The sequence below is a fragment of the Engystomops pustulosus genome, chromosome 1, assembly GCF_040894005.1.
Source record: "Engystomops pustulosus chromosome 1, aEngPut4.maternal, whole genome shotgun sequence".
Lineage (NCBI taxonomy): Eukaryota > Metazoa > Chordata > Amphibia > Anura > Leptodactylidae > Engystomops > Engystomops pustulosus.
Window position 1 is genome coordinate 176,891,668 of NC_092411.1, and position 19,850 is coordinate 176,911,517.

General features: G+C 45.5%; 1 long non-coding RNA gene across 2 annotated transcripts in view; it reads left to right on the plus strand.

The window, feature by feature from the left end:
- Nucleotides 1–17,330, plus strand: part of LOC140067817 (uncharacterized) — a 173,159-nt gene extending 155,829 nt beyond the window's left edge. For both annotated transcript variants that reach the window (XR_011848505.1, XR_011848504.1), the window contains exons 3-4: nt 11,815–11,878; nt 17,012–17,330. This is a non-coding gene — a long non-coding RNA (uncharacterized lncRNA). The remainder of the gene's footprint in view (nt 1–11,814; nt 11,879–17,011) is intronic.
- Nucleotides 17,331–19,850: the final 2,520 nt, after the last annotated feature.

Sequence of the window (19,850 nt, forward strand, 5' to 3'; positions counted from 1 at the left end):
GAGCATTAGGGTACTCGAAACTGCTCGTTACTCGGACGAATACTTCGCCCGCTCGAGAAAATGGCAGCTCCCGCCGTTTTGCTTTTTGGCGGCCAGAAACAGAGCCAATCACAAGCCAGGAGACTCTGCACTCCACCCAGCATGACGTGGTACCCTTACACGTCGATAGCAGTGGTTGGCTGGCCAGATCAGGTGACCCTGGGATAGACTAGCCGCTGGCCGCGCTGCTCGGATCATTCTGTCTCTGGATGCCGCTAGGGAGAGAGCTGCTGCTGGTCAGGGAAAGCGTTAGGGTGTTCTATTAGCTTACTGTTAGGCAGGAGTGATTCTCAAAGAACCCAACAGCCCTTCTTAGGGCTACAATAACGTTCTACTTTTTTTATTTTAATTTGCATCTTTTACCATTTTGTGAGGAATTAGCAGGGGGACTTGCTACCGTTGTGTTTAGCTCTTAGTGGCACACATATCCATAGCAAAGACCGAAGTGGCAAAATTCAGTAGGGGTTGGATTTCTATTAGGCAATAACTCAGTGTCATCTCATCTGGCATAGTAGTGTGCTTCCTTTGATACTTGGCTAGAAAATAGCCATAGGAGAATACAAACAGCTTCTTGAAGCCTACAGTAGCGTTCTATATATTTGATTTCTGGTTGATCTGCTGGTGGCTGTAGTTTCTGCAGTGCATGTACTTGCCAATTCTGAGCAATTTGTAGTGAGACTTGCGACCGCTGTGTTCTGCGCTTAGTGGCGCACATATCCATAGCAAAGGCCGAAGTGGCAAAATTCAGTAGGGGTTGGATTTCTATTAGGCAATAACTCAGTGTCATCTCATCTGGCATAGTAGTGTGCTTCCTTTGATACTTGGCTAGAAAATAGCCATAGGAGAATACAAACAGCTTCTTGAAGCCTACAGTAGCGTTCTATATATTTGATTTCTGGTTGATCTGCTGGTGGCTGTAGTTTCTGCAGTGCATGTACTTGCCAATTCTGAGCAATTTGTAGTGAGACTTGCGACCGCTGTGTTCTGCGCTTAGTGGCGCACATATCCATAGCAAAGGCCGAAGTGGCAAAATTCAGTAGGGGTTGGATTTCTATTAGGCAATAACTCAGTGTCATCTCATCTGGCATAGTAGTGTGCTTCCTTTGATACTTGGCTAGAAAATAGCCATAGGAGAATACAAACAGCTTCTTGAAGCCTACAGTAGCGTTCTATATATTTGATTTCTGGTTGATCTGCTGGTGGCTGTAGTTTCTGCAGTGCATGTACTTGCCAATTCTGAGCAATTTGTAGTGAGACTTGCGACCGCTGTGTTCTGCGCTTAGTGGCGCACATATCCATAGCAAAGGCCGAAGTGGCAAAATTCAGTAGGGGTTGGATTTCTATTAGGCAATAACTCAGTGTCATCTCATCTGGCATAGTAGTGTGCTTCCTTTGATACTTGGCTAGAAAATAGCCATAGGAGAATACAAACAGCTTCTTGAAGCCTACAGTAGCGTTCTATATATTTGATTTCTGGTTGATCTGCTGGTGGCTGTAGTTTCTGCAGTGCATGTACTTGCCAATTCTGAGCAATTTGTAGTGAGACTTGCGACCGCTGTGTTCTGCGCTTAGTGGCGCACATATCCATAGCAAAGGCCGAAGTGGCAAAATTCAGTAGGGGTTGGATTTCTATTAGGCAATAACTCAGTGTCATCTCATCTGGCATAGTAGTGTGCTTCCTTTGATACTTGGCTAGAAAATAGCCATAGGAGAATACAAACAGCTTCTTGAAGCCTACAGTAGCGTTCTATATATTTGATTTCTGGTTGATCTGCTGGTGGCTGTAGTTTCTGCAGTGCATGTACTTGCCAATTCTGAGCAATTTGTAGTGAGACTTGCGACCGCTGTGTTCTGCGCTTAGTGGCGCACATATCCATAGCAAAGGCCGAAGTGGCAAAATTCAGTAGGGGTTGGATTTCTATTAGGCAATAACTCAGTGTCATCTCATCTGGCATAGTAGTGTGCTTCCTTTGATACTTGGCTAGAAAATAGCCATAGGAGAATACAAACAGCTTCTTGAAGCCTACAGTAGCGTTCTATATATTTGATTTCTGGTTGATCTGCTGGTGGCTGTAGTTTCTGCAGTGCATGTACTTGCCAATTCTGAGCAATTTGTAGTGAGACTTGCGACCGCTGTGTTCTGCGCTTAGTGGCGCACATATCCATAGCAAAGGCCGAAGTGGCAAAATTCAGTAGGGGTTGGATTTCTATTAGGCAATAACTCAGTGTCATCTGATCTGGCATAGTAGTGTGCTTCCTTTGATACTTGGCTAGAAAATAGCCATAGGAGAATACAAACAGCTTCTTGAAGCCTACAGTAGCGTTCTATATATTTGATTTCTGGTTGATCTGCTGGTGGCTGTAGTTTCTGCAGTGCATGTACTTGCCAATTCTGAGCAATTTGTAGTGAGACTTGCGACCGCTGTGTTCTGCGCTTAGTGGCGCACATATCCATAGCAAAGGCCGAAGTGGCAAAATTCAGTAGGGGTTGGATTTCTATTAGGCAATAACTCAGTGTCATCTCATCTGGCATAGTAGTGTGCTTCCTTTGATACTTGGCTAGAAAATAGCCATAGCAATAGGATAGGATTGTTTGGTTTTAAAAACTCAAAAAAAAACAAAAAACACAAAAAAAAAAAAACACACAAAAAAACACCAAAAAAAACAAAAAGAAGTAAAAAAAAAAAAAAAGTTATAACTCTCATTTTAAAAATGTTTAACCCGAGGGCTAGGGGTAGAGGACGAGGGCGGGGACGTGGGCGTCCAACTACTGCAGGGGTCAGAGGCCGTGGTCCTGGGCGGGGTGAGACACCACCTGCTGATGAGGGAGCAGGGGAACGCCGCAGAGCTACACTCCCTAGGTTCATGTCTGAAGTTACTGGGACTCGTGGTAGAGCACTGTTGAGGCCAGAACAGTGCGAACAGGTGATGTCGTGGATTGCTGACAATGCTTCGAGCAATTTGTCCACCACCAGTCAGTCTTCCACGCAGTCCACCCATGTCACCGAAATCCCCACTCCTCCAGCTCCTGCACCTCAGCCTCCTCCCCCCCAGTCTGCCCCCTCCCAGGAAAATTTGGCATTTGAACCGGCATACTCTGAGGAACTGTTTTCTGGACCCTTCCCACAGTCACAAACCACTTGTCCGGTTGCTGCTGAGCAATTTTCCGATGCCCAGGTTTTCCACCAGTCACAGTCTGTGGGTGATGATGACCTTCTTGACGTAGTGGAAGTGTGTAAAGAGGTGTCCGACGATGAGGAGACACGGTTGTCAGACAGTGGGGAAGTTGTTGTCAGGGCAGGAAGTCCGAGGGGGGAGCAGACTGAGGGATCGGAGGATGATGAGGTGACAGACCCAAGCTGGGTTGAGAGGCCGGGTGAACACAGTGCTTCTGAGACGGAGGAGAGTCCTCGACCTGAACAGGTTGGAAGAGGCAGTGGTGGGGCCAGACGGAGAGGCAGGGCCAGAGCTGGTGCATCAGCGCCACTGTCAACTAGTGAAGCTCCCGTGGTGAGGGCTCTTGCGGCGAGGGCTAGATCTTCAGAAGTGTGGAGGTTCTTTAAGGAAACACCGGATGACCGACGGACTGTGGTGTGCAACATTTGCCAAACCAGGCTCAGCAGGGGTTCCACCACTACTAGCTTAACTACCACCAGTATGCGCAGGCATATGAATGCTAAGCACCCCACTCAGTGGCAACAAGCCCGTTCACCTCCGGCCGTGCACACCACTGCTCCTTCCCCTGTGTCAGCTGCTAGTCAGCCCCCTGCCCAGGACCCTGGCACAAAAACCCCATCGTCGCCTCCACGATCCTCCACAGCATCCACCAGCGTTCAGCTCTCCATACCCCAGACGCTGGAGCGGAAACGCAAATATAGTGCAACCCACCCGCACGCCCAAGCCCTTAATGTGCACATCTCCAGATTGCTTAGCCTGGAGATGCTGCCCTATAGGCTAGTAGAGACCGAGGCCTTTCGCAACCTCATGGCGGCGGCCACCCCTCGGTATTCGGTCCCCAGCCGCCACTACTTTTCCCGATGTGCCGTCCCAGCCCTGCACCAGCACGTGTCAGACAACATCATCCGTGCCCTGACCAACGCCGTTTCTGACAAGGTCCACCTGACCACGGACACGTGGACGAGTGCTGCCGGGCAGGGCCACTATATATCGCTGACGGCACATTGGGTTAACTTGGTGGAGGCTGGGACCGAGTCTGACCCTGGGGCTGCTCATATACTGCCGACGCCGAGGATTGCGGGGCCTACCTCGGTCCAGGTGTTTCAGGCCTACTATGCCTCCTCCTCCTCCCACCCCTCCTCCACCTCCTCCTCCGAACTACCATCCGTGGGCACGGCGCCATCAGTCGGTAGCTCTAGGCACAGCAGCAGTGCCGTCGCTAAGCGACAGCAGGCGGTGCTCAAACTGCTGAGCCTAGGCGACAAAAGGCACACCGCCCAAGAGCTATTACAGGGCATCACGGCGCAGACTGATCTGTGGCTGGCACCGCTGAACCTCAAGCCGGGAATGGTTGTGTGTGACAACGGCCGTAACCTGGTGGCGGCTCTGCAACTCGGCAGACTGACACATGTGCCATGCCTGGCCCATGTGTTAAATCTGATAGTGCAGCGTTTCCTCAAGACATACCCCAATCTGTCTGATTTGCTCACGAAGGTGCGCCGCATCTGTGCGCATTTCAGGAAGTCCAGCCCAGATGCTGCCACTCTCAGGGCAGCGCAGCGCCGCCTCCAACTGCCCGCTCACCGACTGTTGTGCGACGTGCCCACGAGGTGGAATTCAACACTGACCATGTTATCCAGAGTTTACCAGCAGCGCAGAGCGATTGTAGACTGCCAGATGTCAACTTCCACCAGAACTGGTAGTCAGGTCAGTCAGCTTCCTCAAGTCTACAATGAGGAGTGGACGTGGATGTCTGATATCTGTCAGGTGCTGAGTAACTTTGAGGAGTCAACACAGATGGTCAGTGGCGATGCCGCCATCATCAGCCTCACCATCCCGCTGCTTGGCCTGTTGAAAAACTCTCTGGTCAGCATGAAGTCGGAAGCTTTGCGCTCGTCACAAGAGACGGGGGAAGAATATTCCCTTGTTGATAGCCAAAGCACCCTGAGGTCTGTTTCTCAGCGCATATCGGAGGAGGTGGAGGTGGAGGAGGATGAGGAGGAAGAGGAGGAGAATGTTGGCGAGACACAAGAGGGGACCATTGTTGAGTCCTTCACTGTTCAGCGTGTATGGGCAGAAGAAGAGGAGTTGGAGGAGTTGGAGGAGGAGGAAATGGACAGTCAGGCCAGTGAGGGGAGTGAATTCTTACGCGTTGGTACTCTGGCGCATATGGCAGATTTCATGCTAGGCTGCCTATCCCGTGACCCTCGCGTTCAAAGAATTTATTCCAGCACCGATTACTGGGTGTTCACTCTCCTGGACCCACGGTACAAGCAAAATCTTCCCACTCTCATCCCTGGAGAGGAAAGGAGTGTGAGAATGCATGAATACCAGCAGGCCCTGGTGCACAAGCTGAAACAGTATTTCCCTTCTGACAGCGCTAGCGGCAGAGTGCGTAGTTCTGCGGGACAAGTAGCGAGGGAGAGTAGGCGAGCAGGCAGCTTGTCCAGCACTGGCAAGGGTACGCTTTACAAGGCTTTTGCCAGCTTTATGTCACCCCAGCAAGACACTGTCACCTGTCCCCAGTCTCGGCAGAGTAGGGCTGATCTTTACAGAAAGATGGTGAGGGAGTACGTAGCTGACCATACCATCGTCCTAAATGATCACACAGCTCCCTACAACTACTGGGTTTCAAAGCTGGACATGTGGCACGAACTGGCGCTGTACGCCTTGGAGGTTCTTGCCTGCCCTGCCGCTAGCGTCTTGTCCGAGCGGGTTTTCAGTGCAGCTGGTGGCATCATCACCGATAAGCGTACACGCCTGTCGACTGACAGCGCTGACAGGCTGACGCTTATTAAAATGAATAAAGGCTGGATTTCTCAGAATTTCCAATCTCCACCAGGTGAAGGAAGCTCAACCTGAATAATTGATCCACTCCTCCTCCTCCTCCTCATTTTCCTCCTTCTCCTCCTCTTTGTACAGTAAAGCAGAGGAAAATGGCTATTTTTTGACAGGGCCCACTGGCTCTTGCTATAGTACTTCATGCATTTAATTTTTCTGGAGGGCCACCTACCCGGTCCTCTGTTTGAAACAATTTTTGTGAGTGCCACATACAGGCACTCAATCTATTCCATTTTTCTGGAGGGCCACCTACCCGGTCCTCTGTTTTAAAAAATTTTTGGGACTGCCACATACAGGCACTCAATCTATTCCATTTTACTGGAGGGCCACCTACCTGCTCCTCTGGTTTGAAACATTTTTGGGACTGCCACATACAGGCACTCAATCTATTCCATTTTACTGCAGGGCCACCTACCTGCTCCTCTGGTTTGAACAATTTTTGGGACTGCCACATACAGGCACTCAATCTATTCCATTTTACTGCAGGGCCACCTACCTGCTCCTCTGGTTTGAACAATTTTTGGGACTGCCACATACAGGCACTCAATCTATTCCATTTTACTGCAGGGCCACCTACCTGCTCCTCTGGTTTGAACAATTTTTGGGACTGCCACATACAGGCACTCAATCTATTCCATTTTACTGGAGGGCCACCTACCTGCTCCTCTGGTTTGAAACATTTTTGGGACTGCCACATACAGGCACTCAATCTATTCCATTTTACTGCAGGGCCACCTACCTGCTCCTCTGGTTTGAACAATTTTTGGGACTGCCACATACAGGCACTCAATCTATTCCATTTTACTGCAGGGCCACCTACCTGCTCCTCTGGTTTGAACAATTTTTGGGACTGCCACATACAGGCACTCAATCTATTCCATTTTACTGGAGGGCCACCTACCTGCTCCTCTGGTTTGAAACATTTTTGGGACTGCCACATACAGGCACTCAATCTATTCCATTTTACTGCAGGGCCACCTACCTGCTCCTCTGGTTTGAACAATTTTTGGGACTGCCACATACAGGCACTCAATCTATTCCATTTTACTGGAGGGCCACCTACCTGCTCCTCTGGTTTGAAAAATGTTTGGGACTGCCACATACAGGCACTATCCAAATTAAATTGTCTCCATAGCAGCCTCCACACGTTGTCTCCATTGCTACCTCCAAAAGTCGTCCATATAGCTGCCTCCATACATCGTCCCTTTATCAAACGAGGTGTGTCAGGCAGAAATTTGGGTTGTTTTCATGGATTCCACATCAAAGTTGTTAACTTTGTCGCCACCCTGCTGTGTTATCCACAAAATATACTGGCAAACTTTTACCATTTAGGGATATTATTTCAGCGCTTCTTGCGCATCTGTTTACATTCCCCTCACCCGGCATATCCTAAACTTATAAGAACGCTACTACACTTGATCTTATACAAAAGGTTCTTAGAAGTGCTGTTTGGGGAGTAGCCTAGAGACAGGGGCTTGGATTGGCGAAAGCTCGCCTGGCAGCGGAACGCCAGCTCCATGCGCATCATGCGCTTCTTGCGCATCTGTTTACATTCCCCTCACCCGCCATATCCCAAACTTATAAGAACGCTACTACACTTAACTTGGTGCAGGCTGGGACCGAGTCTGACCCTGGGGCTGGTCATATACTGCCGACGCAGAGAATTGCGGGGCCTACCTCGGTCCAGGTCTCAAAGGCCTACTATACCTCCTCCCACCCCTCCTCCACCTCCTCCTCCTCCGAATTACCATCCGTGGGCATGGCGCCATCAGTCGGTAGCTCTAGGCACAGCAGCAGTGCCGTCGCTAAGCGACAGCAGGCGGTGCTGAAACTGCTGAGCCTAGGCGATAAAAGGCACACCGCCCAAGAGCTATTACAGGGCATTCCACATCAAAGTTGTTAACTTTGTCGCCACCCTGCTGTGTAATCCCCAAAATATACTTGCAAACTTTTACCATTTAGGGATATTATTTCAGCGCTTCTTGCGCATCTGTTTACATTCCCCTCACCCGCCATATCCTAAACTTATAAGAACGCTACTACACTTGATCTTATACAAAAGGTTCTTAGAAGTGCTGTTTGGGGAGTAGCCTATAGACAGGGGCTTGGATTGGCGAAAGCTCGCCTGGCAGCGGAGCGCCAGCTCCATGCCAAGATCCAACTAACATAGTTTTAACTGCAGCACCTTTAATCTACTACTAGTTCACTGCCTCCATACATGGTCCCCTTATCAAACGAGCTGTGTCAGGCAGAATTTTGGGTTGTTTTCATGGCTTCCATGTTAACTTTGTCGCCACCCTGCTGTGTAATCCACAAAATATACTGGCAAACTTTTATCATGTACCGATATTATTTGAGCGCTTCTTGCTCACCTCCTTTGGTTCCTCTCTGCCACCCATTGGTTTGAAGCCTGAGTCCATTTAGGGTATGTCGCCATGCCACTCTCTAGCCTGCCGCTGCTGCCGCTGCCGCTGCTGCCGCTGCCTCTGCATGCCGTCCCCTATAGTGTCAGGGTCAATTATTGGATGTTTTAGATGCTATCTAGCTTCATTCTGTCACTCTGTCATGGCCATGCTGTTGGCCATAATTTTGGCATAATGGTGCGATTATGCAGCCTCAGAGGCATCCATGCATGCTGCCCCTGCTGTTTCCTGTCCATTTCCGTGGTGTTTCCATCCTTTTCTGAGGTTCCCAGGTGTTTGGCCAAGCTTCCCTGTGCAGAGCCTTGGTCCCCTTGAAAAATGCTCGAGTCTCCCATTGACTTCAATGGGGTTCGTTATTCGAGACGAGCACTCGAGCATCGGGAAAAGTTCGTCTCGAATAACGAGTACCCGAGCATTTTAGTGTTCGCTCATCTCTACTCTTAAACCATTAATAGGCACCTCGGCAGGCAGATTCGCACAATAACAAAGGTTTAGCAAGCCTGCATAAAACTCTCCACAAAGGGACATTAGTAGATGCAGCCAACAAAAAGTGAATGATTTGGAAAGTGAGCTACGAAATATAATGAATGAGATTGAGTTTAATAACTACAAAGAGAAAACGAAATCCATTATTTTAAAATTTCAAAAAGAACAGGAAAAGACTAAACGACATAAGTGGACCAGGGATAAAGATGATTATGCGTCCGGACGTATCTACTCTTGGAAACAAGATGAATCACAGTATACCAACAGAAACAGACGAGACATGAGAAAACGCACCAACAACATTCCTGCTTGTATGCCTATGACAAGCGATTTTTTCAGAACCTCCCCCCTTGGACATACAAGAACCAACAATCTACATAATTTCTTGCTACCAAAATTTCCTAAATTACCCCTACTATATTGTCTGCCTAAGATACACAAATGTGTGACTTCTCCACCTGGCAGACCAATTGTGTCGGGGCGAGACTCTTTGTTTAGTCCAGCAGCAATCTTTCTTGATAAAATCCTTAGGCGTTATTTACCATGGGCAAGAAATTCATCAAGAGGGGTTAAACAACTTATCAATAAACACATAGAGAGGGTACAAACTCTTAACAGAACTTCCCTGTTATCCAAGAAGACTGTTGATAAGACTGTTAATCGTATACCTTTGGTTTCTAAATATACCATGCATAGTCAAAAGATTGCATCAATCATACGTAAAAACTGGTGTATTCTTAGCACATACTATAAACAGATTCAGCATTTTCAATTGCCCAATTTGTTTTCTTATAAAAGAGGTAAAAATTTGAAAGATCTATTGGTGAAAACTGATGTGTCAAGAACAACCAAGAAAAGATCGACTTGGAGAGGTAGCTTTCCATGCATGGCTTGCGATAATTGTACACTCATGATGAAGGGAGAAATTTTCATCCACCCTGGAACTGGTGTTTCCTATAAAATTTATTTTTCTCTGACTTGTAGGAGTGACTATATAATTTACGCAGAAGAAAAAGTAATTTTCAGCTCACCTATGTAGTTAGTACAAGTAGCAGTTCGTGGCTGCACGGACACCTGGGTTGGGGAACCAGTTAATAGCAGCGAAAAGGAAAGGGTGTAGTCCAGCTTCCAACGAAAAGCAGAGGAATGAAGTTAAAAATCCACTTTATTAGAAAAATATAGCAATAAAAACATCAACGGACGTCCATGAGAGAGATAACTGACGCGTTTCGGACGAGAAAACGTCCATAGTCGTAGCCTAGTACATGGAGTGTATGCAGAGTATTTAAGCATAAATGAAAGGTCACATGATACAACAAGGCGGAACACTTTCAGAAATTGCGTTTGCGTTTTTAAATGGTCTAATAGTACAGCCTACATATTGAACGTTACATGATGAGCAGGAAGATAAATAAATTACATGATCACTGGTACAATTAAGGTGAGTACGTATAGAAAAGGATTTTTAGTGACAAAGGAGGAAAAAACAGAGGTTCTGGTGATGTATTTACAAATATTGCAGCGTGTATGTCCACATGTGGTACTACCTTTATATTGAAGCCACGAAGACCTGGCATTTTGAGAGGTAAACATATTGGGAGCTACTATTTTGCCCAAGGATGGGGCATTTCTCGAAACATAACGTACCCCTTTGTCTAGGACTTCTGACAGGATCTTGTCTTGGTATAAGATGGGTAAATGTTTTTTTATGATGTGAATAACATCATTGTATTGTGGATTGTGTGTAGTACTAAAAGTAATGGGACAAGGGGTGGTGATGTTTTTCTGTTTACCTCTCTTCGAATATAGCACTTCATGTCTAGTTTTTTTATGAAGGGATGAGGAAATTTGCAACAAAATTTGGTTTGATAACCTCTTGCTCTGAGTCTGGAAGTAGTTTGTTTAGCCATTTCCTCATAAAGTGAATTATTAGAGCAAATACGTTTAGCCCGGATATATTCACCTTTAGGTAAATCATGTATAACATGAGGGGGATGGCATGAAGTGGCATAGAGTACGGTGTTGCCAGATGTAGGTTTTCTATACAAGTTGGTGTGGATATGGCCCGTGACAGTATTACCCATTAGTTCTACATCCAGAAACGGAATGGAGGTGGGGGAAAGGGAAAAAGTAAAATTAAGATTAAACCTATTGAAATTTAGTTATTCAATGATGCAAGCTATGTCAGGTTGTGGTCCCGTCCAAATTAGGAGACCATCGTCGATCTAACGGCCATACCATTTTATATGTTCAAGGTAAGGGTTGTTGTCTCCATATATGTGGATCTCCTCGAACCAGGCCATGTATAGATTGGCTACAGTGGGCGAGAACTTAGAGCCCATACGGTTTACAATGTCTGTGTAAGTTTCTAAGTCTACAGCTGAATGTAGACTACGACTAAATAACCACAAGTCTAATATACACACCAAAAAATAGATCTTCCAGCACCATTTAATTTCTCCAAAGTTGGACACAAAATAGAGGAACTGAAATGTACCATCATAGATAGGATTCCCCCACCCAGAAGGGGTGGCAATTGGGAGCTAATGCTAAAACAGAGAGAGGCACAATGGATTCAAAGACTGAAGTCTCTGAGCCCACATGGCCTCAACAGGGAACTCCCTCTTAATATCTTTCTATAAAGATATCCGTATATGCTATACCCCTTAAGCTCCTTTTTCGCTTTCTGTCTTTGACCTCTTAGAAGTGACATATTTGTCATAATATGTACTACATTGTTGATTATTAATATGTATGTGTTATTACACAGGTCATACAATTACCTTTGTTAAGATTTTTAGTGTTCTTTGCCTCCGTTAATGTGCCTCTTTTATATATTTTACAGTAGTTTTGGAACAGAGGAGCCGACATGAATGGTACTTTCCGAGATACGGTGATCTCCAGATAACCGGGTACTTTGGAAGTGTATGAATTCACTAGGGGGTGACATTGATCCTGGATGGGACCTGGTTAAAATTTTGCAGAGACAGGGATGGATCTCTTGGCCAATTGGCAAGAATAGGGCCCCGACGCCTGATAACACCTCCTTACCTGTGGACCACTCAGCATTGTACTGCTATATCTTCTGTTGAGTCCCGTTTGGATTGTCTCTGTCCTTCTCCTAATGTCCAAGCTGTACTTCACTACTTGAATGTTTCCCTTTTACAAGATGGCCGCTACGGAGACATCAACACCAATGCGCATGTCCGTGCTTTCTTCTTTTTTAAGGCTCAGTGGAGATTTTCATCAACATGGAAGTCTCCGGTGAGAATCGAAATTGGGACTACATACACGGACAATGCCTTTATTATATATTTATCTGTATTTTCCTGTGTTGTTTATTTTATTTTTTAACACACGGTGCACTTTGTTTGCGACACATAGTGGCTGGGTTTTTTTTCCCCGTCTGTCAATGCACAGGTGAAGTGTTGATCACTATGGAGACGCGTGAGTATCCTCACCATGGAGACGCGTGAGTCCCCTTTAATAACCTTTACACCTTTTATATCAAATTTTATTGTTACTTTATAAATATGTAATATGTTTTATGATATACATTTTGTTGGTATATATTTATCATTACATATTGTTGTACTACGCTTTTGTATCATAATACCCTATTCAGGGTTGGACTGGGGTGCCAAGGGCCCACCAGTGAAATTATTTCTGGGGGCCCACCAGCTGCTTCATGGATACATGCGAGCCACCCCCTTATATATTTTGATTGCGTTTCTGAACGTGCTGGAAATTCAAGGTGTGAATGCCGCCTGTGGCCATATTCACACATTCAGAGGTCACACTAACATTTTTCCAGAAGGGTAAAAATACTCCTCTAACCATTATTGAGGAGTATTTTTACCCAAGGAGGAGTATGAAAATTTCGGTAATACACCGCACACATAGCACACACTCGCCGCTCACAGCACACACACTACGCTCACAGCACAGCACACACACTACACACACACAGCACACACACTACACACACACAGCACACACACTACACTCACAGCACAGCACACACACACACTACACACACACACAGCACGCACACACACTACACTCACACACAGCACGCACACACACTACACTCACACACACACAGCACACACACACACACTACACTCACACACAGCACACACACACACACACTACACTCACACACAGCACACACACACACACTACACTCACACACAGCACACACACTACACTCACACACAGCACACACACTACACTCACACAGCACACACTACTCACACTACACTCACACAGCACACACACTACACACACACTACACTCACACACAGCACACACATACTACACTCACACACAGCACACACTACTCACACTACTCACACTACACTCACACAGCACACACACTACACTCACACAGCACACAGCACACACACTACACACTCACACAGCGCACACACACACACTACTCACACACACACACTACACTACTCACACTACACTCACACAGCACACTACACTACACTCACGCACAGCACACACTACTCACACTACACACACACAGCACACACACACAGCACACACTACTCACACTACACTCACACAGCACACACTACACTACACTCACACACAGCACACACACACTACACTCACACACAGCACACACTACTCACACTACACACAACACACACTACTCACACTACACTCACACAGCACACACACTACACACACACAGCACACACTACTCATACACTACTCACACACAGCACACACACTACACTACTCACACTACACTCACACAGCAGACACACACAAACTACTCACACACAGCACACACACACTACACTACTCACACTACACTCACACAGCACACACACTACACTCACACACTACACTCACACAGCACACACACTACACTCACACAGCACACACACACTACACTCACACACAGCACACACACACTACACTCACACACAGCACACACATACTACACTACACACAGCACACACACACTACACTCACACACAGCACACACACTACACTCACACAGCACACACACTACACTCACCCGGTCCCGTCGATCACATAAAAGGAGGCAGCTGCGGGCAGGGAGAGTTGGAGCAGGACGGGGAACAGCAGCTTCATGGCCTACATGTCTCCCCCGGGGCCGGTGCTCTCACTCCGGGTCTCTTCAGCACGCCCCTTAGTCACGTGTCCCGCTGAGCGGTTCGGCCTGCGCGCTACAGGGAATAATTGCCAAGCATAACTTTCTGCATCGCAATTTTTTGGGGGGTAATGGCGCCTCATCACCCGTCTATGATGCGTGGTGAGGCGTTAATGCAACCTCTGCACACATTGCATTTTTTGTTGCATATTCAACGCTTTGGAAAGACGATCTGTTCATCTTCCATTTGAATGCATGTCTTTTTGACATTCAGCAGACAAACTTTAAGTTTCTGCAACAAAAAAAAAGTAATGTGTGAACGCAGCCTCAGGCTTTCTGCACACTACACTTACAGTTCTTGGTATGCAAACAATGGTCCCTTGGGTTACTTGTCATCGGGATGCAAGTACATAATAATAGCCTGAAGCGCAAACACGGTTAGGACCTGCTCTGTCATTTGCAGCTCAGGCAGTCAGCTCACAAACAGGGCTGTAAAATTCAAAGCCAAGTGTAGGAGCCCATAGAAGTGAATGAGGACGTGTACAACAATCCTACAGAAAACAAGCCTTACGCCGTGGTCACACATACTGCTAGGCATCCGTTCATAACGCGATGCTAGCGCAGAGGGGGCGGTCCTCAGCCCGAATGCACATGCGTTTTACAGAGAAACGCATGCGATCGGCTTATCAATCGCATGCATTTCCCTGGAAAAGCACATGCGTTTGGGCCTAGGACCTCCCCCTGTGCGCTAGCGTCGCGTTGTGAACGGACACCTAGCAGTATGTGTGACCACGGCCCCATGCACACTTTTTGTTTTTTGATGAGTTTTAACTGCATTGGAAACCGCAAAAGGGAAGGGCTTTGTCAGAACACATGTGTCTTTCTACTGAAACACTTTTGTTCTGGAATGAGCCCCTCCCTGTTGCATTTTTAATTAAAACAGATCAAGAACTGCAACGTGTGAATGGGGCCTGAGGCTTGTTATCTGCCTGTGGATAGGGCCTAACTTGTCTTCGTGGGAAAACCCCTTTAAGACATTTTTTTTGTACCAAAGATTTTCATTTTTTATATAAAAACTGAATAAAAAGCTTTATGAATTGTCCTCGTGATCACACTTACCCAAGGAATTAAGGGGAGGTATGATTTGGGGTGCACAGTGAAAGCCGTACATACGTAACCCACAAGAAAATGGCAGACGTACGGGTTTTTGGCAATTTTACATCATTGGGATTTTTTTCCCGCTTTCCAGTACACGGTATAGAATATTAAATACCATCACTAGGAAGTACAATTTGTTATGCAGAAAACAAGCCTCATACAGCTCTGTACATGGAAATAACATAGTTATGGATTTATCAAGACAGGGAGGTAAAAATGGAAAATCAAAGATAAAAATGTTCTGGCCTTTAACCCTTTAAGGGTTAATATTCTGTGCAGTGTACTAGGAAGCTGGAGAAAAATTCCAAATGTGGTATAAATGACAAAAAAAAGTTGCATTATTTTTATTACAGGCTCGGTTTCACACACCTCTTACTTTTTGAAACTTTGATGTACGGACCTGGCGTTTTTAGTGATTTCCGTTTGTGAAGTGAAGAAGTTTTTTCATCACTTTTTATTCAAATGTTTGTGCATTGAAATGGTGATGAATCTGCAATTTGGACACCATGACGGGTGGAGGGATAATACTGAGGCTGCGGTCACATGTAACGCAGGGTATGCTGGTAATAGTGAGGCTGCGGTCACATGTAACACGGGGTATGCTGGTAATACTGAGGCTGCGGTCACAAGTAACACGGGGTATGCTGATAATACAGAGGCTGCGGTCACATGTAACACGGGGTATGCTGGTAATACAGAGGCTGCGGTCACTTGTAACACTTCCGCTAGCCCTGGCATTTGGACAATACAAGATACCGGGAGCGGGTTATCCATCACATGCGTCTGCATAGAAGCGCATCCCGCCCCCGTGCACTTTGATTTCATTTCTAAACAGAGTCCGCACGTTACGTGTGACATCCTTATTCTACAGCAACACTTAATACAGTCAATCAAAGTACTACAACTTTCAGCATCTCATTCAACAGCTGGGAGTTGTACTTCATGAGTCCACTGTTATTCTATATGTATGTACACATTGCAGGGATGTAAAGAGGTGCACTGTGTGTGTGTAAATGTGATGAACTTTTATTTTGTACCTTTTTCTTGTGCTGGAAGCCTGATGGCAGCTTGGCAGCTCCTCATCCATCCTGAGCTCCTGCACATGAGGACAGCCTGTGCTGTGCCAGGGGGAGGACACTCCCGCAGCAGCTCCTCATCCATCCTGAGCTCCTGCACATGAGGGCAGCCTGTGCTGTGCCAGGGGGAGGACACTCCAGCATGACCAGGAGGAAGGGGGCCCACTGTGACAACGAGGGGGCCCACGTCCTCTGGTCTGTAATTAGTGACAGCTCACTGTCTGCTCCTCCAGTGAGGCAGCAGCAATGAATCAGGGGCCATGTTCTCCTGCAGTGACGCAGGGGCTGAGGTGTTCAGTGCCGAGAGGAGGAAATGTCTTACTCACTGCCCCAGCGCTACTGTGGGAAGAGCAGAGAACCTGTCTCCCTCCTGCAGGACGTCATAGTCCCTCCTGCTGCCCCCCTCCTCCAGCTTCAGCTGAATCTGCCTGCTGCCAGACACAGATAAGAGATAGTGACTTATGATAAGGGCCCACCGGGGGTTTTGACCGGTATCCCGGCAGGCCAGTCTGAGCCTGATGCTATTTATGACGTCACTTTTTACATAAGTTGGTGATTAGTTCACCTCCATATAAACCGATTGATTGTTGACACATGCTGCTTGAAAATGCCTTTATTGGTAAGGTGAAACATTGCAGTTTTATGGTGGAATAAAGACACTATTTTTTTTACAGTACGGAGTGCTGCTTCATCGTTGACTACAGTGGACGCTTGGAGATACTCCCACCCAAACGAGATAGACTACACATTCCACTCCGTAGCCCACAATACCATCCAAAGGTTAGATTATTTTTTCATCTCTAGAGCAAAAACAACAATAGAAGCCATCACCATATCTGACCATGCTCCTGTGTTCCATTGATACAGATACGCCTATCTTCTCTGCCGGCCCCAAACTTCAGATGGAGGTTAAATGAAACGCTAATTGACAGTGCTGACTATGCAGATACTGACTTAATCCACCCTTATAACTGGGAGTGGTTATTTATATCTTTAGGAAGAGAGACAGAAGACCAAAGCATTGGAGCTTCTTCTCAATAAAATTGCTAGACTGGAGGCCTTGCATAAAAGGACCAAAGCTGTAGCTTATCTACCTGACCTACAAGCGGCCAGGAGAGAGCTTTTAGATCTCCTAAACGCTAAGATGGCCCCCAACTATCTCAATGCTAAGTTTCACTATTATACGCATGGAGATAAGGGCAATAAAATGATGTCCAAGCATCTCCACAAGAGAAGAGAAGCAACTTTTATAAAGAAAATCATTACAGATTCACAAAGGAAGATACACCAAGTATTACGGTAGAATTCAAGGAATACCATGAGGGGCTGTACAATCTTAATCCCCAAATGACCCCCAATACACCTCAGACCCATTGGCCATACAAAACTTTCTTCAGAAAATCCATCTACCAGCATTGTCTGTGTAGATTTAAAAGGAATGGAAGACCCTGTCACCTCGAAAGAAGTTTACCTAATGATTATCAAAATTTGGGCACCATGGGTATCATTCAGGGCAAAGAGTGGGACTTGAGACATAGATAACCACATTTCTTATTTTTACTTCAGGCCTATGCCCATGCATTTCTTACCCAACCCTTGACCCGTAACGCACCTCTACAGCAAGACACAATTAGAGCATATTAACCCTCACCATCTTTTTTCCTCTGACAATTGAAGGTTCACAATCTGAGGCAACCTCTTAGACTTATCTTCCTACAAGACCGATGTTGACGGCATGGAAACAAAGGACTCTCTCAGGTTTTCTAATATACGACTGCTACCAATGGCTGCTTGTTTACTTGTTTGTTTGTTTGTGTGTTACTTTAGGTCCAATGGTTTTAGGCCTTCAATTGGGCTAGCTACAATATAATAGTGTATACTGCATAGAATCATCTAGCTAATTCCAGCCAAATGGATATGTATGTAATACAAACTAGCTGATTTGACTTATATTTGCCTAAGTTTATTGTATGACACTATTTTATAGTTGTATTCTGTGTAGCTTGTATACTGTAAAAAATTAAAAACATTTATACCAGAAAAAAAAATTTGCAAGGACCTTTTGTCGCCATTCAGAAACCACTGCTATTTTGCCATCTTTTTGCAATTATTTTGCCCCTTTTTTATGCCAAAAAGTCAGTGCTAAACAACCTCCCTTGCAGTTTATATTGATAGCCCAACATATTTCTTTCTACACAAATTATATCAATGGCTTTACCAATAACTTCCAGAAAAATTGTGTGGTTGATTTAACAAATGACATACTGTATGCAATACTTTAGTTACAATAGTGTAATTAGAAGGAAGTTCAGAAAAATACTTTATTTAACTAGTCCCAAAAATAAGACACTCACTTACAGTAGACAGATAGAGAGTGCCAGTGGGTTCTTATCAGGTGACAAGCTTGACTTTTCTATTTGGGAACATTATGTACATAGAGCAGACACACATTGTTATTTTGCATAGTGACATTTAGTAGAGAAGTACTTATAGGTGTCTGCATTAGGACATCAGAGTGCATACAGGTCAAATACTCTAATTTTGGTAATAATCAGTGGTGTTAAAATAAACTTCTAATTAAAAATTATTCTTTTGCAATATGCAATATCACATATGTATTCCATAACTGATAATAATCTATGATTTATACATCAAGCCATAAAATTTCTGCAAAAAGTGTCATTGTAGCTCTAGGTCTTATATTTATTTTTCTTAATTATTGAAACTGCAAACTACCAATATAATATTGCAGGAGATTGATTCGCCGTACATGTATTTTCTTGTTTCCTATTACAATTTTTCCTGTCAGTTACACTATGAGTTGACTATATTAGGTCTTTCATTCTGCATATATACGTCAAAGAATATCACTGTCTTGTAATAGTATCAGATAAATTTAGCTTTGACTTGCAACAACAACCCATAAACGTCCTGCATGCGGGTAAGTGCATGCTTCACAAAGCTTAAAAGCCTTATTTGAGTTGATGTGCCAATTGGTGATAAGGTAATGCTTTCTGAAAACTCTTTCTTCATGTTTCTTCAGAAACCCAGAATCAATTCTAATCCATTATGCAAACCACTTCTTTGGCTTTGGCTCCTCAACATCTCTGCAAGAATTTTCTGACATTGCACAGCAAAATTCTAAAATGACTGAAAATGCAATATGAATAAATCCATACATGGCAACGGAATAGCACTGTCTTAAAGGAAAACTACCATCAAAATCAAGCATGATGAACTAGGGACACCTAGTCTTATGCTAATGATTCAGATAATGCCAGAGAGCCTATCCCTGATTCACAGGCAAACAAAAGCAGGGGTGAACTGCCAAGGGAGCTATTACATCCGTGCCAAGATGTCCCTTTGTCCACAGTTGGTGGAATAGGTGGCATTCATTTGTTTGTATTTCTTGTGTGTGAGCTGTTACTTAGGTTTCCCCTGTGTTTCGGATTTATGAAGCAACACCCTGCTCTCTGCAGTTCAGCCCTGTCCAGCAAGGGTTACTAGTCTGCT